General features: G+C 34.9%; 1 non-coding gene across 1 annotated transcript; it reads right to left on the bottom strand.

Moving 5' to 3' along the window:
* Positions 1 to 5,787: 5,787 nt before the first annotated feature.
* On the bottom strand, positions 5,788 to 5,894 carry LOC145599950 (small nucleolar RNA R71). Its single transcript, XR_014104191.1, has one exon. It is a non-coding gene; the product is annotated as a small nucleolar RNA R71 (small nucleolar RNA).
* Between the last annotated feature and the right edge of the window lie 353 nt (positions 5,895 to 6,247).

The following is a 6,247-nucleotide window of genomic DNA, read 5'->3' as shown; positions in this document are numbered from 1 at the left end:
GTTAGCTCCCGTGTGAGTACCCCTTTATTAGGGCAGGTTAGGGGGAAACCCGTTCGATGCATAATCAATGATAAATAATTAAGGGTTCGTTTGGCATCACTGTGGTTTTCTTTTTTTTGGTTTTTTGTTTTTTAAAATCATATGATATGATATATATCATATAATGAATCAAAAAATAGTCAAACTTATTAAAATCATGATAATTTTGAAAACTGACAATAGAAGTGAAAACACCTTTTTCTTGTTTCTTGTTTTTATAAAAAAACTGGAAACTGAAAACAAAAAACAATGCCAAACAAGCCCTTATTTAATTGAGGGTCATGTTGAATGTTGTATGCTTGTAAACAGGTGCAACAAGGTAAGTTGTGTGATGAAAGGGTGAAGCATGTTAATGTGTTTTATTTACGCTTATGTACTCAGCTTTGCTGACTGTGTGTTGTGTGTTTGTTTGGCCTTGTCTTTACTTTGGCTCTATGATGACCCATTTTTAATGGAGAGTAGTGGAGACAAGTAGAGAGAAGCTTTTCAGGTGATGAAGCATATTCATGATGGGCATGAGTGAAGAGTGAATCATGCTTAGTTTCCATGAGTTTATGATGTGGTTTATTACGTTAATTATTTTATTATTATGTTTGTGAGACTAACGCAAAGGTTTTAAGTTGGTTTGGTTTTTAATAAGGGCCTACAATGGTTCCAAGTTGTAGGTTGACGTTGTTTGACTTTGGTTTGACTTTACTTTTGTTTGGTTGACTTTTAAAGTTGGCTTGTTTTGAATGTTTTAAAAGGTAGTCTTCCGCTGCGTGACTTTGATAATTGTCTTAACCGTTCTCACGGTGGCGGTAATGTCTTAGATTTTCCTATTTTAGGTTTTAAAAAGCAAAACATGTATTTTAAAGGAAAAGAATTTCTAGGGTGTTACAAGTTCATGTGGGTGCAAAGCGTGATCACGGGCCTAATGTGGACTTCAACTCTTCAAGTAATCCAACTTGGCTTGAATAAAGTTTGCTCGCAAGTGTCTCTTTGGTGTTTTTGTACTATGTAGTGTTGTTGGTTGTCTCTGTTTTTACGGCTATTTCACCAAATGCCCCTGAGTTATTTTTTTATTCACCATATACCCATCAAAACTTTCAAATTCACCAAGTACACTTGAGTTTAAAAAAATTTCACCAAGTGCCCTTAATGACTAACGGCGGTTAACACCGTTAGTCATTAATGACTAATATGCCACGTGGCAGCCTCTAATTGGTCGTTGTAATATAAATAAATTAATTATTAAAAAAACTTTTAAAATATAATAAAAAAAACAAAAAAAATTAAAAAAAAAACCCCACCACCCCCAAGACCCACCCCGCCCCACCACCAGCCCTTGCCAGACGGTGCCGGCGCCGGCCGCCAGCTCCCAGCCGGAACTAGCGCCGGTCGCCGGCGAGGGCAGCCCCCCTCGACACCCCCTCCCCTACCCCCAGCCCCCTCTCCCTCCGTTTCTCCTCCCCTTAAACCCCTCCCCATCCCTCGAACAACCCCCCTCTTCGCGGCCGGTGTCCAAACCCCCTCCCCGGCGCCGGCGAACATTTTCCGCCCCACCCCCTGCCATCCCCACCCCCTTTCCCCCCTAAACCACCACCCAAAAAACCAAAAAAAAACCCTTTAATCGAAAAACCCCAAATCATTGTCATTTAAAAACTACTCTTTGAATTATATTTTGATATTAGGATTTAAATTATTAAAAAAATAAAAAATTACCTTTTGATATTAATGGTTTTGTAAAAGCCTCCAATGAATGAAGATGTGATATTTTCATAAATAATTTAAAACTTGTAATACAAGAAAAAACTTTACATTCAATTCTGTAAACATTTATTTGAAATTTATGTCATTTAATTTATATTAAAAAAATTGTTGAAGATTAGATATTACAAAAAATAAAGTGTTTATTATTTTGTGTGATTTTTTGTATATAAATATAACAGTTTTGGCGCACCACATCAGAAAAGGTATTATTTTGACTAATTAAAAATTAGATTGGTATTTTAAAAATAAAAAAATTCACTCGCCATCCCAGCTAAAGTGATGAATGAAAATTAAGAATTTTGCCACATAGGTAAAAACAACGAATAGTGATTTATTAGGATTTAAATTATTTTTAAAAACTATTTTTTTTAAAAAAATAATAAAAACCATTTTTAGATATTAGGATTTAATTATTAGAAAAACTAGGATATAAACTACATTTGATTTTAGGATTTAAATTATTAAAAAAAATAAAAAATTATCTTTTGATATTAATGGTTTTATTTAAAGATCCGATGAATGAGACGATATTTTCATAAAAAAAAATTTTAACTTAGCAAGAAAAAACTTTACAATCTATAAACATTTATGTGAAATTTTTGTCAAAAAATTTAAATAAATAAACATATACTTTTGTAATAAGCAATGTTAGTGTTATTAAATAATTATATGTATTTTGTCTGAAATTGTTGTAAAATAAACCAAATAATTAAAAACACTTACGGTCTTAAAAAAATATTTTCCCTCAAAAAAAAATACAAATTTTTTATTTCTTATGTACGAAAACGTGCATCGCACGGGCTTTCATCTAGTCTAGAAAAATCTACTGAGATAATTCATAGAAAGTCCTAAAAAAAGAATAATATAAAATTATATGATATCAAGTTATTGTAGGTAAAATGTAGAGTAATCTAGATAAAGCTATGTAGCTCTTATAAATATGAGGTAAAATCATGATATATAAGGTGGAGTCATATATGTATTTCTCACCATATTCATAAGCATGAAAGAGTTCTTCATGTTATGCGTATTTCCCCTAAGTTTGTTACAAAATCATCATCTAATGTCTAACTGTCTAAGGAATGAAACTTAATAATTTGTAAAATTGGATCTCAAACTTTGCATGTGATCCCAAAATTTTTTATCAATAGTTTTAGAAAAAAATACAAAAGTCATAATAATAATTGTAATTAAACAAAACATAATCTAAACATAACCTGTCAAATATATAATTTTTACTGTGGGTTCGTCAAGTATGGTGGTCCAATTTAGGTGTGTGCTTCCGCATTTTTATACAAAAGTTGTTAATATTTCCTTTAACTCATATCTATTATATTATTAGTTACTAAATCGAGGGTGTTACACATAATAATTCCGTACGACGTGAGACTCAACTTGTGATACAAGACATAAGCTGGAATGTCAATTGCCAAGCAAAAACATGAAAAAAAAACCCTCCTATGCGTAGGCTGTTAAAACGCATTGCGTTGATTCCGCCACCAAATTTTGTTCTAATTGATTTTATTTTGTTACTCTTGTGGACGAAATATTGAAAAAGTAGCGGAAACTCCCACCCAAGGTGCCAAACAAGAACCCTGTGCTGACACTTTAGTATTTAAAGTTATACTCTGATCTTTTTACTATAAACTTCAAGTAGCAGATAGGAAGTTTGCTATCATCCATAGCTTTTTAACCTTTTACCAGATTATACAGTGCAAGTTTCAGTAAATGAATAAATTATATTTCGTATATGCATGTCAAGATCTTGAAGATATCAAAAACAAATCATAATCCAACCATCGATGAGCAAATTCAAATCCTAAGTAAATATGACAATTTGCAATAAAACAAGTATACTTCAGCAAGTCAACCAAAATCTTAAGAATTTCTCAAGTACTGATATGTCCATTTTATATAGAGATTTACCCCCGTCCCTTGGTCGTAATTAGTAGTGTTTTTGGCTCCTTCGAGCCACTTTTATTACTAATTTGTGTTTTCCAGTGTTTTTGTAGTTTTGCTTGAGTTTTGTAGGAATTTGCGTACTTTGAGCATTTTCCCGGATTTTCGAGGAGCATCTACAAGCGTTGGAAGACCGCGACCACTTTTGATAGCCCAAGACCGATTGGAGGTAGCAAATCGGTGACTAAGGGCTCGATTTTGGAAATACGAGGCAATTGGACCAAGTTAGGAGGCCCAAGGAAGAAGCCTCGAAGCCCCAGATGATCCACCCGGACCACCAAGGGGCCGCCCGAAGGCGCGCCCGGCCGGGCGGGGCGAGCAGCAAAGGAAAAGAGCCGGCGCCCGGAGCACGCGCCCGGCCGGGCGCGAAACGGCCTTGGAAGAAGAAAAGGCGGGCCCGACCGGGCGCGTGGGTTTTATAGGGTGGATTAATTTCCGATCAATTTTGTTTAGCGTATAATTCTTGCTTAGTATTAATGTAATTTTATTAGGCAAGATTAGACACTTCTTTTCACTTCTCTACACTCTAGTATTATTTTCTTCTTTCTCTACTTAGACTTTCTCTCTCTAGATTTTATTTTCTCCTGTTCCTAAAACTCCATTGTAATTCCGCCGTCTTGGTACGGTTTCTCTTTTATTAATCTCGGTATTTTTATTCATTGAATTCCTTATGTCTCGTTTATTTACTATGTTTTGTTTAGCTTTAATCATGTCTGAGTAGTTCTCTTTCTAGGGTTTATGGGGATCTAATAAATAATATGAAGGGGTAATTTTATGATTATTAATTGTTAATGCTTAATTGATTTCCTATTGATTGTTTAAATGCTATGCAATTAGATTTGGCCAAGTTTAATTGTATGAGTTTAGCAATATTGGTTCGAGATTCGAGAGATGAGAATTGATGTTTAGGCTTAGTTTCAATAGGCAGATTAATTTATAAATGGTTAGGTCGAGATTCGAGATATGAGATTTAATACCGGTAAATTAACTCTGTGATTGTAATGCGTAGCGAAAGCCCTTTATGATCTGATTAATTAATGCATTGATGATTGGTTATTATGTTTTACCCTGGAATATTGTTTATTAGTGAACCTATGCCCTAGGCTTTATTATTATTGATTTCTTCCCTATTTACTCTCCTTACTCATAATCTTCGTAGCATAGATTTTACTCACAAAAATATTGGTTACTTTGATAATTTAGATTATAATAATTAATTAGGAGTAGAAAGACTTGTTTCCCTGTGGATTCGACCCTACTTCCCTATCTGCATAAGCTAGTGGACTTAGGTAATTATTTTTGATTAGATGATACGACTTTAGCCTGTCAAAATTTGGCGTTGTTTCCGGGGAAACGGTTTTATTTTTATTTCTAATTGTTTTTGTAGTCTAGATTATTTTTCTTTTGCCTCAAAGGACATTAGTTCTTTGAGGTAGTTCTCATATTTGTCTTTTTAGTTCTTTGTTTATGCCCAGGTGTTCCAGATCAGGTTACATTCCATTCGATCCTGAGATCGAGCGCTCTTTCCATAGACAGAAGAATTTTTATAGGCAGATCCTGGCAGGTTCTGGGAGGTACAATATTCCTAGAAATCCACCTAATTCTAGTGATTCGGAGGACTCTTTTGATTCAGAATTAGGGATGGCTACACCACCTCCACCTCCACCTCGCAAGCTTAGCGATTATTCGCAGCCGTCCCTGACAGATTTTCCACATCTTTCTCCTAAACCTGATCTCGAGGGAGTCCAGTTCGAGATCAAGCCCCAGTTTATAATGATGATAGAAAGAAAGAAATTCAGTGGAGCTAAGGGTGAAGATCCTAATCTCCATATTGCAGATTTCTGTCAATACTACAACACTATTAGGCAGAATGGGGTAACGCAGGACCAAATCAGGGAGATTCTTTTTCCCTTTTCTTTATGTGGAAAAGCTAAATTGTGGTTTAATGGTTTGAATAGAACTGCACTTGGTATTACTAACTGGGAGACACTTGCTTTGAATTTCTATAATAAATATTACCCTGCAGAGAAAACATCTTTACTAAGAAGTGCCATTCAGAACTTTGTCCAGGAGCCAGATGAAGCATTATATGGGGCTTGGGAGAGGTTCAAGGATCTGCAGAGGGAGTGTCCCCACCATAACTTGGCAAAGTGGCAGTTAATTCAAGCTTTTTACAATGGATTAGGGAATGCATCAAGGACAATTTTAGACTCCGCAGCTAGCGGTAGATTTATGAATCTTAATGTTGATGATGCAGGTCAGGTTATTAAAGATATGGCGATTCATAATTCCCAATATGGGAATACTAGAGGCTATGCAAATAAGGGCAAGCACCATGTTGATTCAGTAACCCTTATGCAAGCTCAGCTTACTTCTATTTGCCAGAAATTAGATAACCTTAGTACTACTATCCCTAATTATGTTGCTAATGTTTCTGCTATTTCTAACAATGTTAATGATGCTTTTTGTGAAAATTGTGGAAGTGTAGGACATTTTG

Source organism: Chenopodium album, chromosome 20, assembly GCF_948465745.1.
Source record: "Chenopodium album chromosome 20, dcCheAlbu1.1, whole genome shotgun sequence".
NCBI lineage: Eukaryota > Viridiplantae > Streptophyta > Magnoliopsida > Caryophyllales > Amaranthaceae > Chenopodium > Chenopodium album.
This window is presented reverse-complemented; position numbering and strand designations above follow the sequence as displayed.